This window comes from Phyllostomus discolor, chromosome X, assembly GCF_004126475.2.
Source record: "Phyllostomus discolor isolate MPI-MPIP mPhyDis1 chromosome X, mPhyDis1.pri.v3, whole genome shotgun sequence".
In the NCBI taxonomy this organism is placed as follows: Eukaryota; Metazoa; Chordata; class Mammalia; order Chiroptera; family Phyllostomidae; genus Phyllostomus; species Phyllostomus discolor.
The window spans coordinates 76431167-76453939 of record NC_050198.1 but is presented as its reverse complement, the minus strand read 5'-3'; positions in this window follow the sequence as shown (position 1 = coordinate 76453939).

Here is a 22773-nt window from a genome sequence, read left to right as displayed (position 1 = left end):
GAAGACGCAAATAAATGGAAGCATATACTGTGTTTATGGATTAGAAGAATTAACATCATCAAAATGTCCATACTACCCAAAGCAATTTATAGATTTGAACATAATCCCTATTAAAATACCAATGACATATTTTACAGATATAGAACAAACATTTCAAAAATTTGTATAGAACCATAAACAACTATGAATAACAGCAGCAATTCTGAGAAACGACAAAGTAGAAGGGATCACAATACCTGCCATCAAACTATATTACAAGGCCACTGTAACCAAAACATTCTGGTAATGAGATAAGGACAGACACATACATCAGTTGAACAGAATAGAGACCCCAGAAATAAACCCATGTCTCTATGGTCAATTAATATCTGACAAAGGCAGCAAGAGCATACAATGGAATAAAAATAACCTCTCAACAAAGGGTGTTGGGAGGTCTGGACAACTACATGCAAAAAAAAAGAAACTCAATCACCAACTTACACCATACACAAAAATAAATTCAAGATGGATAAAAGACTTAAATATAAGTTGCAACACCATAAAAATCCTAGAGGAGAACATAGGTGGGAAAATCTCAGATATTCCATGCAGCAGTATTTTTGCTGATGTGTCCCCTACAGCAAGGTACATAAAGGAAAGAATAAACAAATGGGACTTCATGAAATTTAAAAGTTTCTGCATGGCTAAAGAAAACATCAGCAAAATTAAAAGGGAACCAACCCTATGGGAAAATATATTTGCCAATGATACCTCAGACAGGGGTTTCATCTCCAAGATAAATAAAGAACTCACATAACTCCACTCCAGGAAGACAAACAATCCAATTAAAAAATGGGCAAAGGACTTGGACAGACACTTCTCCAAGGAAGATGTATGCAGGGCCTAGAGACATATGAAAGGATGCTCAGCATCACTAGCTATAAAAAAGATACAAATTAAAACCACAATTAGATACCACTTCACACTGGTCAGAATGGCCATCATTAATAAACCAACAAACAGCCCTGGCTGGTGTGGGTCAGTGGATTGAGTGCTGGCCTGCAAACCAAAGGGTCATCAGTTTGATTCCCAGTCAGGGCACATGCCTGGGTTGCAGGCCAGGTCCCCAGTAGGGGGGGTGTGAGAGGCAACCACACATTGATGTTTTTCACCCCTTCTCTCTCCTTCCCTTCACCTCTCTCTAAAAATAAATAAATAAAATCTTTTTTAAAAATCAATAAACAATAAGTGCTGGCAAGGATGTGGAGAAAAGGGAACCCTAGTGCACTGTTGGTGGGAATGCAGACTGGTACAGCCACTGTGGAAAACAGTATGGAATTTCCTCAGAAAACTAAAAATGGAATTGCCTTTTGACCCGGCAATTCTGCTGATGGGATTATACCCTAAGGATCATGAAACACCAAGTCAAAAGAACCTATGCACTCCAATGCTCACAGCAGCACAATTTACAATAACCAAGTGCTGGAAGCAACCTAAGTGCCCATCAGTAATTGAGTGGACCAAAAACTATGATACATTTACACAATGGAATACTATGCAGTAGAATGAGTGAAGGAACTGCTACTGTTTGCAACAACATGGATGGAACTGGAAAGCATCATGCTAAGTGAAATAAGTCAGGCAGTGAAAAAGAAATACCATATGATCTCACTTATATGTGGGACCAAATCAACAAAACAAACAAGCAAGCAAAATATAACCAGAGACATTGAAATAAAGAACAAACTGCCAGGAATCAGAAGGTAGGTGGGAGGGGGGTAATGGGGGAAAGAAGGGGAAGGGTGGTCAAGGATATGTGTAAAGGAGCCATGGACAAGCCAAAGGGGGAAGGATTGAGTGTGGGAGGTGGGAGTGGGTTGGGTGTCGGAGAGTGTGTGTGGGGGGAATATAGACAACTGTACTTCAACAACAATGAAAACTGAAAAGAAAGGATAAAAGAAATTTAAGAAAAATGTTTTTCTATCATTTTACCCCCAAAAATAATAATGAAATTGATGGGCCATTGGTTTATGAATGTTCAAACTAATTAGATGCTGTTATATAGCTGGAGTACAATGTCATTTTTATAAAGCTCTGAAGCAGGAAAAATAAGTAATATATATTAAAATATATATTACTTATTTCAGTCTGTCAGTCTGTCATTTGCAATAAATTTATTTTTTAGCAAAAGTAATCGAAAGGAAAACTGAAAATTGGAAATGTGATTACCCCTGGTTACATGTGGAAAAAGAAGCCTTGGTGTAGGAGAAAAATTGATAAAAGTAACTCATGATATTCTATTTTTGAGGTTGGGAGGTGAGTTCACATGCATTTTTTATAAATTGAACATAATAACAAAAAAGGGTACTATGCTTTATTATCAATTTCAAATATTATATTTTTAAAAGATATTAACAACTGAATAGCAATTGCCTCAAGAAGAAGCAGATTCACAAAGACCCCCACTTTGAAATTCTCTAAGCTTAAAAAAAAACTCCATGGTGATTGAATCTTTCCAGAAACTTCTCTGAAGCAGTTCTGCTGAATGCTTTCCCTCTGTCAATACTAAGCCAGCCTAGAGCAAAGAGAGAGGTTGTTAGGTGGGCAAATCCATTCCTATGCCATATCTCTTTTATAGTTTCCTTACTAATTAGGCTACAGGGCAGAAACAGAGGGAGACACAACAACCACCCTTTTAAAGAAGCCCAGTCTTCTTTCCCCATTCTTATTTGTTCCTAACAAGCATTGGTACAGAAGATTGTGCTAAGAAAAGTTAAGAATGTAAATTAAAGCTTTAAATCCAAATCCAACATTCTAGTTTGGATTTTTATCATCTTTATTTTTGGATGATTTGCTTGTTAGCTTTGTGCTTTTTGTGTGCCCTGGTTGTCTCTTTGCTTTGATGTCTTTTTTATATAGGCTACATTTTATTTGCTTCTATCTCATTCTGTGATTTTCAAGGTAGACAACTTGGTAAAAATTCTATGAAGGCTAAACTTAAAGTTTTTCAAAACACTTTTAAACCCTTATATATACCATTTCAAAAGATAAGTAAAAACTTTTGTTTTCCTTCTGTGGAAATAAGAAATTCAGTAAGTTTGCTATTCCTTCCCTCCCCCAACCTCCTTTCTTGTTTTATAGGTTAACAGATGGTTGAAAACCTTCATAATTAAGTTCCCCTTTCTTTCTTCTTTTTTTCCTCTTTTCCATTTCATTTATCATATTACAATGTTTATTTAAATGTTGGTATGAACATACAGTACAAGAAATCAAGTGTTTTGTACAACTATATTCAGTTTTGGAGATGTAGATTCATGTCTCTTTTCAAATATAAGAAGTGTTTCATGTATTCTTTCTGCCCATTTCTCTTCTTTCCTTTGGGACTGTCATTATGCCAGTATCTCGTAGGCTCTGTTCATTTTTCTTTCTTTTTTTCTGTTCATAAAATGAGGTACGAGACCAAGCAAATCAAGGGCACATTTGGGTATGACCCAGTGGAAGTATCCTTCATATGTATCTTATTTTAGACTTTTTTTAAAAAGAAAATGTTATGTTTCAACAACATTGCCTGAAAATTTCTGAGGCAAAGTGGGCTTCAGGGTATAGGCTTTGAGGACCACTGAACTAATATTAGCATCAACTATGGAGTAGCCCAGGGTAGCAACCTGAGTTACTTTAGGAATTAGGAGAAGTGACTATGCAGGTTCCAGAAAACAAGTTCAGCCTATCAGGAAAAATTGTATCAATTACTGCCAAGATCGGAAGAAAATGTCTAATTTTTTCAACCTAATGGCATGTACAGAAATTTTTTCACATCAATTTTACAGGGAACTCAGGTTGGAGATTCTTTTTTTTTTTTTAAATCAAGTACAGTTTTCTCCCTTTTACTCCCATTCCAGACCACTAGAGATTCTTGACACCTATACATATACTACGACCTTTCCAGAAGAGTATACTAAAATCAATAAAATCAGAAAGTATTTAAATACATTTAACTCTATAACTATACTAAATATATATCAACCTCTCTGTGATTCACAAGGCATTTTGTAGTCTTGCATTGCCTCATAGTACTAACTGTAATCCTAAATTCTGACTGTACTATGCATGTGGGAGTTACAAGTAGTTTAACTTGAAAGAATACTGATTTTATAGTTACCTAAGAGACCCTGGAAATTGGCATTTTCCATTAGGGTGCATTGCAACTTCTGTACTGAACATTTGTCTCAGTCTCGTAAAAAATCCATTTGTTTAAATTTTTTCATAAACTGCAACTTTCTCTAATACTACTTTAATTACAATTCAAATTTCATATTGAAAAAGTGACAGGCAAAGAATATTTGAATGATGTTAATAAAATCTTCAACTAATTTTAAATGTTTTATTTTTAACATTACAGTTTATTAATAAAGGAAAAAAGAGTGTGAGCATATTTTATCTTTAATCATAGCTAAAACCAAAGAAGGATATTTCTTTGTAAAATGTTAGAGCAACTTGTACATTTTGTAATATTGGAAAATTTTAATTTTATGGAAAAATTGATTTTATAGTAATTTCCACATAAAAAATTCCAAGTGATTATTCTGATATAGAAATAGGGCATAAGCATCCACTTGCATAATACAAAACCTATGCAAAAATTTACCTAAACTTCTGTTCTTACAGGAGGTCACATGTTCCCAATTGTCTCCTGCATTTAATTATGACTGAGGAGTCAAAAGTTCAAAGTACTACTTAGAGTACAATAAAATAAGTTTAATATAGAACAAATGAAATATAACTAGAAAAGTACAGCAGATTTTGTTAATTTGATCTTGTGTAAGAGTACAAAAATATATTTGCTGTATCCAACAGCATTTTTTATTTACAATTCCTCCTTTCAGATGTGCATTTATTCATTGGGTTGTTATTTTGCTATTACAGGGTATTTTTATTTCACACTGGCAGAACTCCAGGATAACACAGTAGATAGAATTTGGAACAGTGTAGTTTAGGGAGGAGATAACTCAGGAGGATTCAATAGGTTTGGAATGCCAACTAATTAAACACCTGGAGATGAAGTGCACTTTCCCTAGCTGAATTCTGGCAAATGTGTCTTATTTCAATATTCAAAGAACCATAGCCAGGTCATGGGTGTACAGTTTTGAAAAATAACAATCCTGCCAACCCAGAGAAGCTTCTCTTGAAACTGTAGAAAGAAAAGACAAAAAGATTTATTGAATAAGCATACCCATATTACAATGCCTCATATGTAAGTCAAAGAAACTTCACCCTATTTATACAAGCAAGCAGTAACCACCATTATTATGTATGTTACCATATCACTTGTAACTGGACTTAACACTGTCATTTGCTACCAATTCTTTCATAAAGATCATCCTAAGTTTACTTGGGAATGAAGGTAACCATTTATTTAGTTAATTGCACTTCTCCAAAGGTATATTAAAACCTACCTCTATGACAAGCAGATGGTTACAGCTCAGAGCAAGGTGCCTAGCTGAATTCCCACTGCGACAGGGAGCTAGAGGTACTACCTTTGTAAATGTTTGCATTGCAAGGGGATGATTCCTAGACACTTAACATTCTTAACCTGTAAATGTGGCAAGAGAGTTACTAAACCCCTAAAAGGATGTACATGCATATGAAAATGGTTGGCTTAGACAGAAATTCAAAACCACTAGGTTTCTCACACAAAGTCTGTAAGGAAAAAGGAGAGGGTGCAAACAGTCTCCATTTTGTCAAGATAGAAAATTAAGTTTATGTTTATCCTTATAGTGGATAAAATAGCAGAGTGGAGGCACAGCAAACCACCTTCTGCACTGACAGCACCATCAGGGATTGAGTGGTAGTCCCAGTAACTTCAGTGAATGAAGCAGACTGGAGTAGCATTTTAAGCATTCAGAAATCTAAATTGTTATTGGAACTAAAGTCCACAAAAGTAAGCCACCATCTACATGCTGAACCTAAACAAGGTAAGTCTTTGCTTAAACAAAAATTTTCAATAGGATCAAAATCTAATATAATAACCAGTAAGTCCAGGATATAATTAAAAACTACTCATTACACCAAGAACCAAAAAACCCATCATTCAAATAAGAAAAAACAATCAACTCATGACAAAAGCAAGATGGTTCACATGTTAGAATTATCTGAAAAGCATTTTAAAGCAGCAGTCATAAAAATGCCTCAACAGTCAATTACAATTTCTCTTAAAACAATAATAAGTAGATAGCCTCAGCAAAAAATAAATTGTAAAATATTCAGATAGAAATTATAGAACTAAAGAATGCAATGCCCAAAATAAAAAAAAAATAAAAAGCCTCTACTCAACAGTAGAATGGAGATGACAGGGAATAGAATCAGTAAGCTTAAAGATGGATCAATAGAATGTATTCAATCTGAACAATAGAGAAAAAATAGATTAACAAATGAAAAGCTTCAATGATCGGTAGGAAAATGACAAAAGAGCTAACTTTTCATCATAATGAGATGCAAAACAGAATGGTACTGAAAGAGTATTTAAAGAAACAATGGCAGAAAACTTCCCAAATTCAGTAAAAGATCTAAACCTACAGATATGAGAAGTTGAAAAAACTCCAAATAGAAAACACCCAAATAATGCCATGCAGAGACTCATCATAGTCAAACTTCTGAAAAAAAGAAAGAAAAAATCTTGAGAGTTCTTTCAGCAAACACAGCAGAATAGGTAGCTCTAAGCGTTTATTTCTCCACAGAAACTTTGGGAAATCAGGCAAAACAGTCACAATCAGCCTTGTCAGAACTTTGGAAAGCAGTCAGAGGTTTACAACAAACATCTGAATGTCGACTAAATAAAAAGCCAACTAAAAATGTTAAGAAAGCTTTGTGATATTTTACTGGATCTTATCAAGCCTCCTCTCCAGCACAGGAGTGTTGTAAGACATCTACCCAAATTTCCAGGATGAGGAGATCCTGATGCCTGGTTTCAGAGGAAGAAAAACACATTTTATTTGCAAATCATTGAGTTTGTCTTTTCTAACCTGAATGATGGCTGTCTGAAAGACTTGATTTATTTTGCCAAACATAGAACTGTCTCAGGGCAGAAAGCAGGCACCCAGAAGGCATCCCTCAAAGACAGCAAAAGACAAATGAAAAACCTGCTGCCACCTGAGGCAAAATATTACAGCTGAGGCTATGAGATAAATAAATGAAAATGCAGGGAACAAAGGCCATGGAGATTCTTTGGAGAATTAGAGCACTGAAAAATATTTAATGTTACTCAAAATTTACTAGTCCTGAGAAACCAAAGAGCGTTACAAATTCAGAATTACATCAAGAGTTTATTAAGGAAATTTACACACAGGCTGTGTCTTGGGCAGTGGCAAGATGACATGGATAACCTCCACACCATATGGTAGCTGCTAGGGGTTATATAGAATAGGGCAGGATGGATAGAGGCACTGAGGCATGGTCCACCCCAGATAAGGAGAAAATGCCTTAGATACTTGCCCAGGGCAGAGTGAGAACCTGTTCCAAATGCCAATACGCTGGAGGCACAGGTGAGGGATCAGTCTCTGATGTGGTTTCCTGGAAGCATTCTCTGTTCTGGCAGGGATCTAGCTGGATCTAGCATGAGGGTACCACAGCAGTCAGGCAGTGGTCAGTCATCAGTCATGGAACAGCATCTACTCCACACTTAATATACCATGGAATTTAGAATGATATGTGCATGCCCAGGGTAAGATGCATACTCAGAAAAGACCTGAATCAAAATACCAATGGCATGTCTCACAAAACTAGAACAAACAGTCCAAAAATGTGGTGGAGGGATTGAGCAAAAAGGAAAAAGGACTCATGGACATAGACAACAGCGTGGTGATTGCTGGGGGGAGGGAGGTATAAGGGGACTAAAGGGTAATGGAAAAAATACAATAAAGATTAAATAAAATACAAAAACCACAAAATAGCCACAGGGATATAAAATATAGCATAGGTAATATGGTCAACAGTACTGTAATAACTATGTATTGTATTTCAAGTGCCAGGTAGGTAATTGAAATATCAGGTGGGCCACTTTGTAAAGTATATGATTGTCTAACCTCAATGCTATACACCTGATGCCAATACAAAATAACATTCATTGAAAACTATAATTAAAAAAATAAAATTTTAAGCCCTGGCCGGTGGCTTAGTTGGTTGGAGTATCCCAAACACCAAAGGTTTGTGATTTGAATCCTAGTCAGGTCACATACCTAGGCTGTGAGTTCAGATCCCAGTTGGGGCATGTACAAGTGGCAACCAATTGATGTTTCTCTCTCTCTCTCTCTCTCTGTCTCTCTCTGTCTCTCTCTCTCTCTCTCTCCTCCCTCCCTCCCCTCTCTCCTTTATCCTCTCTCCTCCCTCTAAAATTAATAAAAACACATCTTCAGGTGAGCCTTAAACTAAAATATTAAAAAGACCAGAGAAGGTCCTCAGATTTCACACTTAGTACTAGCAGAAAATGAGAGTTAAGATGGAATTGTAAATAACCTACCTAGGCATTGAAAGAATGCTCCAGTACAGAAAAAATTTGCAAAGACAAGAAGAACATTTTCTTTTATTATTATGATTATTTTCCCTTTTATTTGGCTACTGGCATTCAAGTAAATCTCTGTCATAACAAAAATGAACACAAACTAAAGGAACAGAGACTTCACAGACCACACATGACAAATGATAGAGACATTACAAAACTTCATTATAAAAGTCACTAAACCAACAGCCACAGGAACAAAATCAAAGAATGAGAAAGGGAAGGAATCTTATTTCACAGTTACTACATTATAACATTAAAAATATCTGGTTTTCAAGGAAAACTTCAAAGCATGGAAAAAAAACAAATGATGGCCCATTCAAAAAAAAACTTAATAGAAACTATTCCTGAGAAAAAAAACACATTGAACTTAGTAGAAAAAGACTCTAAATTACTTATTCAAATATGCTCACATAGCCTACACACACACACACACACACACACACGCACACACACACAGAACTAAAATAAATCAGAAGAACAATGCACAAACAAGTAGAGAATATAAATAAAATATAAATTACAGGAAGGAAGGAAATAAAAATTCTGGAGGTAAAAAGTACAATATCTGAAATGAAATCTCACTAAAAACTTTCAATAGCAGATTTGAGCATGCAGAGGAATCAGTAAATTTGAAGATATGGGAATTGAAATTATTCAGTGACTTGACATGTAAAAAAAGGATCCTTAATAAAATCAATATCGAATTTCTCAAGAAAAACTCCACAGAAGACAGAAGGCAGTAGAATGATTTTTTTTTTTAATTTCTGAAAGAGAGGCATCAATCAAGAATACTATATCTGGCAAAATAATCCTTAAAAAAAGAGAAAGAAATTAATACATTCCCAGACTTCAAAAATATAGCTGAGGGAATTTATCCCTAGTAGGATGTTGTCAGAATTGATCGAGTTGTAGAACACCCAGCTAGTGAGTGCCCCAAGAATTATTTGCTGTTATGGGGAACCTCCCAGTTGAAGTTGCTACCAGAACCTCTTTAACCCTTCATAAAAGTTTTTGATAATAGAACTTTTTTCAAATAGAATTTCCTCGTGCGTACATGCCCTAGAAGAAGCATTTTGTAAAATTATATCTTGGAAAATCCATTCCTATACATGAGTGGATATACATGTGATATTTTCATCCATCCTTCACCATTTTGGCTTGTGAGCATGATAAATATTTAATACATTTATTTCAGGAATGAATGGTTAAACTTTGGCTCTAATTTTATTAATTCCACCCGTTAAATACTTAGATTTTGCAAAATCCAAGAGAAAGCATATCAGACTTGAGTTTTGCTAAGCATAACAGTATGTTTTTAATATTCGTGCATTGATAGGATTTTATATCAGAGAAGCAGTGAAATGTGAAGAAATATCCCTTGTTAAATATCCACTCAAACCCTCTATTCCAAATTGAGAATTTACCTTGTGTCATTTCTTTACAATAATAACCCCATTACCCTCAATAATACATTCAGCTCTCCTCCCCCCAAAAGTTGGTTCTTTGAAAAGCTCCATAAAATTAATAAGCCCCTAGGACAGTTGAATAAGAAAACAAGAGAGAACACAGAATTTGCAAATATCAGAAAAAAAAGAGGATACATCATTAACAGACCCCATGGACATTAAGGATATTAAAGGAATATTATTAACAATTTTATGTGTACAAATTTTTGATAAACTACATGTAATGGACCAATTCCTTGAAATACAGTGTGATGAAACTCACACAGTAAGAAATTAAAAATCTGAAGAGACCTATATATTGATGAAATTAAATCAATAATTTAATAACCTTCCAAAACAAACAAACAAAACATCAGGCCCAGATGGGTTCACTGGTGAATTCTACCAAATACTTAAGGAAGGAATTATACCAATTTTTTAAAATATTTTATTTATTTATTTTTAGAGAGGGAAGGGAGGGAGATGAGAGAGAGAGAGAGAGAGAGAGAGAGAGAAACATCAATGTGCGGTTGCTGGGGGTTATGGCCTGCAACCCAGGCATGTACCCTGGCTGGGAATCGAACCTGGGACACTGGTTCCCAGCCCGCACTCAATCCACTGAGCTACGCCAGCCAGGGCTGGAATTATACCAATTTTTTATCATCTTTTTCATAACATAGAAACAGGGGAATAATTATAAACTCATTCTATGAGGCCAGCATTACCCTGATACCAAAACCAGAAAAAGATATTTCAAGAAAAGTATTATAAGCTGTAACAGATTAATATCTCTTACAGCTATAGATGCAAAACTTCTCAATACAATATTAACAAATGAAATACAACAATGTATACAAGGTGTTAAATATCAAGACTAAGTGGAGTTCATCCCAGGTATACAAAGCTGGTTTAACATTTGAAAACAATGTAATTCCATCACATCAATTAAGCTCAAAAAGAAAAATAAGTTGATTATATCAATAGGTGTAGAAAAAGCATTTGACAAAGTTCAATATCCATTATGATTAAAAATAATCATAATACTCAATAAACTAGGAATAGAGGGAACTTTTTCTACTTGATAAAGAATAAAATCTCCCAGCCAGGGTACATTCCTGGGTTGCAGGCCATAACCCCCTGCAACCGCACATTGATGTTTCTCCATCTCTCTCTCTCTCTCTCTCTCTCTCTCTCCCTCTCCCCCGCTCTCCTCCCTGCCTTCCCTCCCTAAAAATAAATAAATAAAATCTTAAAAAAAAGAATAAAATCTACAGTTAACATTATAATAAATGCTGAGAAAGAAAATTTACTAAAATCACATACAAGCCAAGGATGACCTCTCTCACCACACCTTTTAAAATATTTTATTTACTTATTTTTAGAGAGAGGGTGAAAATGGGAGAAGGAGAGATAGAGAAAGACCCATGTAAGAGAGATATGTCAATTGGTTGCCTGACCAGGGATCGAATCCAAAACCCAGGCATATGCCTTGACCACGAATTGAAGCCATGACCTTTCACTTTATGGGACAAAGTTCAGCTAATTGAGTCACACTACTCAGGGCTCACCATTCCTTTTCAACATCATACTAGAAGTTCTAGTTAATGCAATAGGACAAGAAAAAGCAATAAAATATATACTGATTAGAAAGGAAAAAATAAAAGTTATCTCTGTTCACAGATGACATAATCATCTGTATAAAATCCAAAACAATCAACCAAAAATACTCCTGGAAATAATACGTGGATATAGCAAGGTTGCAGGATACACAGATAATATACAAAAGTCAATCACTTTCCTATATACCAGCAATGAAAATATGGAATATTAAATTAAAAATGCAATATCATTTGCATTAGGAGCCCCCAAAATTAAATACTTAGATATAAATCTAGCAAAATATATATGAGATCTGTATGAGGAAAATTATAAAACATTGATAAAAAAATGAAAGATGAACTAAGTACATGTAGAGATTCCATATTTATGTATGGGAAGACTCAATATTGGCAAGACATTGGTTCTTCCTAACCTGACCCATCAATTCAATACAATCCAAATCAAATTCCCAAGTTGTTTTGTGGATTTTGACAAACTGATTCTAAAGTTTATATGAAAAGACAAAATACTTAGGATAAGCCAACACAATATTGAAAGAAAAGAACAAAGTTAGAGGACTGAAACTACCAGACTTCAAGACTTGCTATAAAGCTATACTAATCAAGACAGTATGGTATTAGCAAAAAAATAAAAAATTAAAAAGCAAATAGGGCAGTGGATCATCATAGAGAGCCCAGAAATAAACCCACAAAAATATAGTCAACTGATCATTGACAAAGGATTAAAGGCAATACAATGAAATGAATAGTCTTTATAACAGATAATAATGAAACAATTGGACATCCACATATATAAAAAATACAGACACAGGCCATACACTTGTCACAAAAACTAATTCAAAATGGATTCAGACCTAAACGTACAAGGCAAAGTATAGAACTCTTAAAAGATAATGTAGGAGAAGACCTAGATGACCTCAGGTATGATGATAATTTTTTAGATATGCCAATGAACAATTCCTATAAGAAATACTTTATGAGGTGGACTTCATCAAATTAAAAAAACTGCTCTGAAAATGACAATGTGAAGAGAATGTGAAGATAAGCAACAGACTGAATAAAATATTTTCAAAAGACATATTTGATAAAGAACTGTTACCCAAAATGTACAAAAAACTCTTAAAACTAAGAAAACAAATAACCCAATTTTAAAATGAGCCAAAAATATTAAGAAATACCTTACAAAAATACACTGATAGAAAATAAACATATGAAAGCCCTGGCTGGCATAGCTCAGTGGATTGAGCTTGGGCTGTGAACCAAAGTATCGCAGGTTCAATTCCCAGTCAGGGTACATGCCTGGATTGCAGGCCATGACCCCCAGCAACCATATATTGATGTTTCTTTCTCTCTCTCTTTCTCCCTCCCTTCTCTCTCTAAAAATAAATAAATAAAATCTTTAAAAAAGGAAAGAAAATAAACATATGAAATATGCATCACATCATATGTCATCAGGGAAATGCAAATAAAAACAAGATACCACTACATACCTATCAGGATGGCCAAAATCTGGAATACTGACAACCTCAAATACAGGCGGGTATTTGAAGCAACAAGGACCCTCATTTATTGCTACTGGGAATGTAGAATGGCACAGCTAGTTTGGAAAACAGTTTCTTGGCTTCTTATAAAACTAAACATATACTTACCATATGATCCAGCAATTATGCTCCTTGGCATTTACTCAAAGGAGTTGGAAACTTATGTCCACACAACAACCTGCTTGTGGATGGTTATAGCAGCTCTATTTATATTTGCCAAAGCTTGGAAGCCACCAGGATATCTTCCAGTAGGTGAATTGATAAACAAACTTTGGTACATCCAGACAATGAAATTATTTAGTGCTTAAAATAAATGAGCTATTAAGCTATGAAAAGACATGAAGGAACCTTAAGTGCATATTACTAAGTGAAAAAAAAAGCCAATATGAAAAGGCTATATACTGTATGATTCCAATTATCTGACATTCTGGAAAAGTCAAAGCTTATGGAGACAGTGAAAAGTTCAGTAGTTAACTGACAATGGTGTGCAGAGGCACGAATAGGCATACCAAAGAAAACTTTTAAGGCAGTGAAAATACTTTGTAGGATACCATAATGAAGGATACATGACATTATACATTTATTTAAACCCATAGAATGCACAACATCAAAAGTCGACCCTAATGTAAACTATGGAGTGATTATGCTGTATTAATGTAACTTTATGAAATGTAACAAATGTACCACTCTGATGGTCAATATTAATAATGTGGGAGGCTATGTATATGTGGGAGCAGGAGTATATGGGAAAACTCTCAATTTTTCAGTGAACCTGAAACTGTTCTAAGAAATAGTCTTAATGTGATTGCCCAAGGGGAGGGGGATTGGTGAGCTGGGTGAAAAAGGTGAAAGGATTAAGAAGTACAAATTGGTTTTTACAGAGTAGTCACAGAGATGTAAATTACAGCATACAGAATATAGTCAATAATATTGTAATAACAATGTGTGGTGCCAGGTGGAGACTTGAAATGTAGGGGTTACCACTCTGTAAAGTACATGATTATTTAACCACTATGCTATATACCTTAAACTGATAAAGAATAATATTAAATAGAAACTGTCATTGAAAAATAAAAAAGAAGTAGTCTTTACAAATATATATATTATGTATTTAATATACAAATATGTGTGCATATTAAATATATTTAATAATTTATATTTTATTATTTATTCATATTTGATATATATTTCCAAATACATCATCTGTAAGTCATATGTGTATATGTGTGTATGCATGTGTATATAAATGAAATGGTCTGTCTCAAAAGTATCCATCCATGTAAAATGAAAAAGAGACATTTAATGAAGAAGATACAAGAAATTGTACATAGGACAATGACACCTCAGTTCCCTTCAAAGTAGGCACTTTTGGACCTCACACAGTTCTCCCAATCACCATCAGCTTCCCCGTCATATTATCCTGAATCTTATTGGTGGTCTGAGACTCCTTTCAAAGGTGATTTTAGTTTTGGGAAAAGCCAGAAGTCACAGAGTGCCAGATCTGGGCTGTAGGGGTGCTGAGTCACTTAGGTGATTTAATATTTCACAAAAAAACTCTGCACAAGATGTGATACAGGAGCAGATGCACTGTCGTGACAAAGCTGCCAATCACCAGTTGCCTATAGCTGTAGCCTTTTGAATCATCTGAATAGTTTCTGCGGAGGAATGTTCAAGCTTAATGCAAAATTTGATGCAAATTCAACTTGCTCAGCCATTTTAAATGAGATGGCCACACCGTACACACACTCACTCACTGGCATCTACTGCCCTCACTGACTATTACAGTGAAGTTGTCATTGTCTGCACATGCACATTCAAATCCACTCTTCTTGGCTTCCAAGTTACATTGATGTTGTGCAAACCATTCTCATTATATTAACAATGGCTGGAATTTTTCTGGACATACCTCATATATGGAACTGATACATGCTAAAACATGGATGAAACCTGAAAAAACATTATCTTGAGTAGACAAAGCAAGACACACAAAGCTCACACATGTATGATTCCAGTTATATTAAATATCAAGAATAGATAAATCCATATAAATAGAAAGCAGATTGGTGGCTGTTGGGGTCTTTGGCAAGGCAGGAATGGGTAGTACGGTAACTTCTGCCTGGACATGGAATTTCCTTTTAAGGTAACAAACATATTTTGGAACTAGAGGTGATGGTTTCAAAACATTATGAGTGTACTAGATGCCACTGAATTGTTCACTTTAAAATGCTTAATTTCAAGTTTTGTTAATTTCACCTAAGTAAAATAGTGAAAGAAAAACATTAAAAGCCCTCAGAGAAAAACAAGCATAACTTGTAGGAAACAATTTGAATAACCAGGGATTTTTCATGTGGAATAATGGTGAACAGAAGCAAGTGGAACAACACTTTTTAAGTTCTGATAGAAAAGAATTTTCAACAACTAGCTATAACATATGAACATATCCTTAAGGAATGAAGAGTACGTAAAGATGTTCTTAAATGAAAGAACACCAAGAATTTATTGCAATCAGATCTACCATTAAAGAATGGCTAAAGAAACCTCACCAAACAAGAAGATAATGATAATAGATTAACATTTCATCTTTCACCAAAGAAATAACAATGGACTGGGTAAAAAGCGAAGTAAACATAGGCTATATTTTACATGAGTTTCTTCAGTAATCTTTTATGGTTAAAGCAAAAATTATAGCACCATCTTCTGTGGTACTCAATGTATGCAGAGGAAATACTTAAAACAATTATATTTTAAATGTGGGGAATTTATAAAAATCTAAATGTAAGATAATGTTTCTATACTTCATTCAATGAAGACATTGAATCCAATACAATGTGATGTCATATGTATGAATGGTAATACTTACAAAAACCACTAAGAAAATTATATAAAGAGATATACTCAACACTTAAAATAGGAAAATGGCAAATATATTTCATAGTTAGAAATATAGAGTGGACAAAGTTTGCTAGTTTGACAAAAGGACTAACAATAATATCAATAAAAAGTAGATCAAGGAAGTGACAAAATAAAGCACTGGTGATCAGCAAGTTTTAAGTCACGTTAGGGAAAGCAGAAATTGAAGTTGACATACAGTGGTGATTACAGTAAGCTTTGAAACTTTAACCTTTTTCAAAAATATAAAGCTCAGGAGGGAAACCAATACATCATGAGTATGAATGTAGATGACATCAACTAATTAGTACTTGGGTTCATTAATTTGTTTTCAAGGCATGTACAAAAGAAATATATTGCTATTAGTATCACAGGTAGACTTAGAGATGAAAATAAACACCAAAGCAAATAATAGTTGACCTTCTTTACGATTCATTCTATACCATTATTCCATGAAGTACCATTAGAACTCACAAAAAGCTAGAAATAAAATAACCCCCAATAAGCTATGAAGTTGTATATATTTCCTCTACTTTGCAGCTGCAATAATAAAATATATAATAGAGACCAAAAGTGTGAGATTTGGGTGGGTAAACTGATTTTTACATGGAGACACCATGTTAGAATTATTTCAATTGCCTCCATAGTACCTCCATAGTCTATTTTAAATACCACATAAAAGATTAACAAATAAAGAAGGCTTAAAAAGGAGTCCTTAGTATTGTATTTACAAACTTCCAAGAAACAGGGATTGATTTGCTCCATCAAGTTGTATAAAGCAGAGCTTCTCAAACTTTAATGTGCACACCACCAGCCTGCTGAAATTGTCAAAATGAAGTTTCCAATTTCACCAGGTCTGGGGTAGACCCCGAAATTTGCTTGTCTAACAAGCTCCCAGGTGCTATTGATAATTGCAGGTCTTGGACCACACTTTGAGTAATGAAGGTCTAATAAATTAGGAATATGGTACTAAGAAGGTCAAAGTTTGAAATTCTATCTCCATATTGGCCAGTTAGCTTGTGGTAAAATGAAAGAGCATGGAATCTGGAGTGAGGTTGAATGGTGTGCAATCCCAGATTATTAACTTCTTAATGTGTGATCTATACAAGAGATGCAATCTCTCTCAGCTAAAGTTTCCACACTGGTAAATTAGAGATAGCATCATTCCCCAATTCTGTGGACTGATGTAAAGCTAAATGAGATATTTTTAAAATCCTTGAAACATATTTGGTGTTGAACAAACATTAGCTCTTCTCCCTCTCCCATCCCAACTGCAACACATTACATCCTTCACTGCTAACATTTTACAAGTCATTGGTACAAAAGTGACTGAATCTGAGATCATATAGAAACAGTTAGTAGCAAACAGACAGACAAAAGAATCTCACATTGAAAAGTACAATTTCATACACATATTGATTAGAATAACATGGAGCTTCTGCATCTTTGCCTACTATTTCTTATTCATCCCCTTCTCAGTTTCACATTCCAAGACAATTGTTTTTAAGGCCTCTTTAACTTTGATCCAAAGATCTATAAGCATCTAGAGTACAAATAATTGATATCACTGTTTTTTTTAATATCCACCCTTTAAAAATGAGGACAGAAATAATAAGATCAAAATTACTGGGCTAAGGAAATCATCAGTAAAAATGTACTCATTATAAATTATTAGGAAACAATGAAAAAATCAAACAAGTGGATAGTGTAATAATTATTCAGTGCTGTTCTTTTGTTGTTGGTTGTTATTGCTGAATTTTGTATGTGCACCAACCTTGACCTTGCTAATTCTATTTCTAAATAGAAATTCAAAAATAATGTTAATTGCCTATATTTGTCATTATTCTTCCCAAATCAAACTCTCTAGAGGAAATCAAATAGAGTTAGTCTTTTGTACCTATGAAACATACACATATTTTGTCAAGATACAGTAAAGAAAAAACAATATTCTACCATAAAAACCCTTCCATATTAGATAAAACATGTCTCTTCTGAGCAGCTACAAAAGAGAAACCTGTTTAAATGAACATTATTTTTTTCATTTATCCTAAAGTATTTTTCTGTGCATAGAAAGCTGCCTGGCTTAACATTCTATCCAGGAAGCATCTGGAATAAATTAGACTAAACTCCTAAATCAGTTACAGTATAGAAATTCCTGACCCATTGAAATTAAAATTTCACTTACTTTGCTTTTGCAAGGTCAATTGTTGATCTTTAGATTTATGGGCAGACATGCCCCTAGTGGTTCCAATTGGGGATAAGGAAACTGGATAACCCTGAGTACTGTCACTTTTGATGGAAAATTACTCAATTTTCAGAGAAGATTAATTTTATCTCATAGCTACATGCATGGCTTATAAGTATCAGACTTGTAGGTATAACAAGCCCTGCCCACAAGCATGTGAAACTTAATATCTCATTAAGTCCCTGTTTCTCTGTCCTTATTCAAACATTTGTTTATTGGTGGGTGCGGGTATGGGTGTGTGCCTGCCAGTGCTCATCGGTGGAAAATAAGAATGTTATCTTTCCAAATGAAAGAAGGTATTTCTGTCCTTGGAGATATCATTAGTAAAAATGTTGCAAAAATATGTGTGTTTCTCCAAGGTCCTAATTCTCTTGTTTTGCTTAAAACTGCCAAATTATATAACACATATAATGTGATGCTCACAAGAATGAAAAAAGAAATGAAATTGAAACTAAACTAAAACAGAACAGGCAGCTAGATCCCCAATAGGGAGTGTGTGAGAGGCAAACACACATTGATCTTTTTCTTCCTCTCTTCCCTCCTTATGCCTCTCTCTAAAACTAAATAAATAGAATCTTTTAAAAAATGAATTTCAGATATGCAAGAAAAAAGTTCTAAAATATATAAAATAAAACATAACATGCTCTGTTGTGCTAAAAGTATTTAAGTTAAATGAACATGTCAGGATCATTTAGGTGGTATTTTTTGCATAGTGTAGGAAGTTGGTCTGAGTACCATTTAAGTTTAGAAACTGGTTTGTCTTGCTTACCATAGAGTTTTTTCTTAAGATTGTATTTATTTATTTTTAGAGAGAGTGGAAGGGAGGGAGAAAGAGAAGGAAAGATCAATGTGTGTTTGCCTCTCGTGCACCCCCTACTGGGGATCTAGCCTGCAATCCAGGCATGTGCCCTGACTGAGAATTGAACCAGCAACCTTTGATTTGCAGGCCAGCACTCAATCCACTGGGCCACACCAGCCAGAGCTAGAGTTTTAATATTAAGAGGGAGAATAATAGTACAATATATGTATTCATATAGACATATGAATCCTGCACATTATTTTGTGATGTTTAAATAATTTTTTGTACTGTGTGCCACTATCCCCTAAAATACAATAAAACCTAAATTTTGTGTTGTCTCTTCTTAAAGTTGGATCTTGAATATTTAATAGAATTTGTCAATTAAAACTGTTCTTTGGGCATCTGTGAAAACATTCTGCTTGTACTGAAGTTTCTGACCTTTTTGAAAATTTTTAGAAAGCATAGTAATTTCCCCCACATTTTCAGGGAATCCAGTTTTTATATTAGCTTTATCTGCAAATATTTTTATACCAATAATAGCACTTCATACCACATTAAAAATGGTGTTAAAATTTGAAAGCTAAAATTAAGAATTACCACAATGTGCCCTGGCTGGCGTAGCTCAGTGGATTGAACGCAGGCTGGGAACCAAAGTGTCCCAGGTTTGATTCCCAGCCAGGGTACATTCCTGGGTTGCAGGCCAGAACCCCCAGCAACTGCACATTGATGTTTCTCTCTCTCTATCTCTATCTCTATCTCTATCTCTATCTCTATCTCTATCTCCTTCCCTTCCCTCTCTAAAAAGAAATAAATAAAATCTTAAAAAAAAAAGAATTACCACAATGTGATTTTTGATAAATACTTGTTGAAAGAATGATAGAGAACACAATTAGATCTATGTAACTTCCTTCTTAGCTAACTTATCTCAGCAACAAAATTAATTACTTTAATATAGAGGTTGACTTTCAAAAAGAAAACCCAATATTTCTTCATTTAACAAATATCCTCAAAGGGAATATGCTTACTTACTGTAAGGCTCCCTTCTACTCATTTTCCGGGTGCATTTCAATCTCTGTCTACCTTCTTTTCCTTGTTTGGATTCATTGATAAAAGAAGACCTTCTCTTCTTTGAATATAATGCCTTACAATAGTAGGCACAAAAGATATACGTTGATTTTTTTGATTAATTAAGGGGCCTGTCACAAAATTACTCAAAGATAAGGAAAAATTCCAAATTAAAAATCCACATTTCAAAACATTCTCTGTATTTTACTGTTTCTTTTCTGCTTCTTTGTTTTTATTAGCTTTAATTGTTAATAGATATATATTTGTTACAATTTTATTGTTCATATTTTTTTTATATTCTTCTTAAAGAAGACTAACATTTCATATAATACTGGTTTGGTTGTAATAAAGTCCTTTAACATTTTGATGGTTGCCAGATGAGAGGGGAGTTGGGAGGATGGGTGAAAAAGGTGAATGGATTGAGAAATACAGATTGGCAGTTACAAAATAGTCATGGGATATGAAGTACAGCATAAGGAATAGAGTCAATAATATTGTAATAACTATGTATGGTGTCAGATGGATGAGAGATTTGTCAGGATGATCACTTATTAAGCTATCTAATGTCTAATCCCTGAGGTGTACACCTGAAACTAATATAATATGTATGTCAACTGTAAATGAAAATAAAAAATAATTTTTTAAATCAACACTTGTAATAATGTGGGGATGGTGTAGAGACAAAAACTTAAATATTTGCTAGAGCACACAAGCTTGAATTAGAATATTCCAGGGCTCTCATTTTAAATAATCCTGCTGATGAACAGCACTTATAATTGAACCCAATGTTGATTGAATTAGGCAATGATAAAATCATTTGATGTTTAGGTGTATGTTCAAGCTCTGTTTCTTATATTAACTTTCCCTTTTTTATAGATTACTAATTTGTAAAATATAGTTAATTAATTTGGCTTTGAGATTTGTTTGTTTAAAATAACTATCTTTCAATATGTTGCTTATATTATGGCCAATACAGTATAAAGGAAATTTTTTATTGTTTGGGAAACAGTAGTAAGATGCATCACCACTAGACCTTGATGCAGCTGAAACAAATAAAGCAAAAACAAAATTATACCCCAATATCCTTGAAATCTTTGTTGTTTTATAGTAAATGTGGATTGTTTCTTTAGCTTTGTTTTTTGAACAGATGTAAATTTGCATAATGTGAAGATTTAGTTAGACTTGTGAAAGGAAAATCACATCTCTACTTTACAATAGGACTAATATATGTATAAAGGATAAGATAAAGCAATCCAAAACAAGCATATGATTTACACTTTAGTTCAAATATACTCTTTGTGCTTCAGGAGCTACAAGACATATCATGAATATATAACCCTATGCCTAATATTCTATAGTGTGCATAAAAGTATGCTTCGTCTGTAAAAAATTATTCTCTTTGCATCCTTGGGAAATCAACTTGTACTATTGCCATTTTAATTTTTTTTAAGATTTGTATGCTTGGGTGCTTCTTTCTGAATGCTAACTCTGAATCTTAGATAATATCCAAACCAACAGCAGATAACTAAAAATTTAATATAATACAAAATTTCAAATAGTTGGGCTACTATTTTGCCCTGAATTATAATATCTCTTTAGTTTGTGTCATTTAGTGCCACAAGGACTTAGATAAACCAACTTATCATCTCTCTTCCCATTTATCCCCTATAATAGAAATGTTGATTGTGTACACAGCATGCTCATATTACACACTTTTTATGATAAGCATGAAAGACAGGTTGCCTTGTATTACACCTATAATAATAGCATTTATTAGTTGCACTGATAAAGAAAAATAGAAGCTTACTGAGCTACTAGCAAAAGGTAGGTTGATATGAAGTACATAATACAATATACAAATGATGTATTGTATAATTGTACAACTGAAACCTATATAATTCTATTAACCAATGACACCCCAATAAATTCTACTTTAAAATACAAAAAATAAATAAGTAATTAAATATAAAATCTTTACAAATCAGGTCCATCACAACCTATTTTAATCCAGAGCAGAACACAATTTATTGTTTTAATTTTAGATTCAATATATTTGGATGTAACATAAAAATATGGGTCTAAATTGAGGTCACAAAGAGTGAACTAAAGTTAAATACGTTCTCCTTTACCTGTTTAGTTAAGTAAATACTTTTATTGCTTAGTAGTATATGACCTTCTGGACTGAAAATTCTGAATCCTCTCAACTGATATGTGATAGAAACGGAGAGCTTAAAGAAAAAGCATTTAACCATATCACAACTGCAAAGAAAAATAAGCACATTCAACCATGTTACCTTTTTGACCTGATCTAAATGTATCATTGTAACAAATTTCTTATATTTGCAATTACAGAAGTCCAAAAGTCAAAAGCAGTGAGTGACTAACTTTAGGTTCTGCTTTGATTTATCTTCAGAGGCCTTATGGAAGACTTGGGGAAAGATTTTGCAAAAAAGGAAATAACATCACAAAGAGTCAAATAGCTTCAGGCTTTTATATAATATATAAAAATCAAAATTCTCCTAAAGAAGGATTCTTTTCATTCCTTTTGCTTTACAATCCTGTACTATTAAACAAACTTTAGGTAGTGTTTCTATTCTAAAATAATTACAAATAAAACTTCAAGAAAGCACATTAACA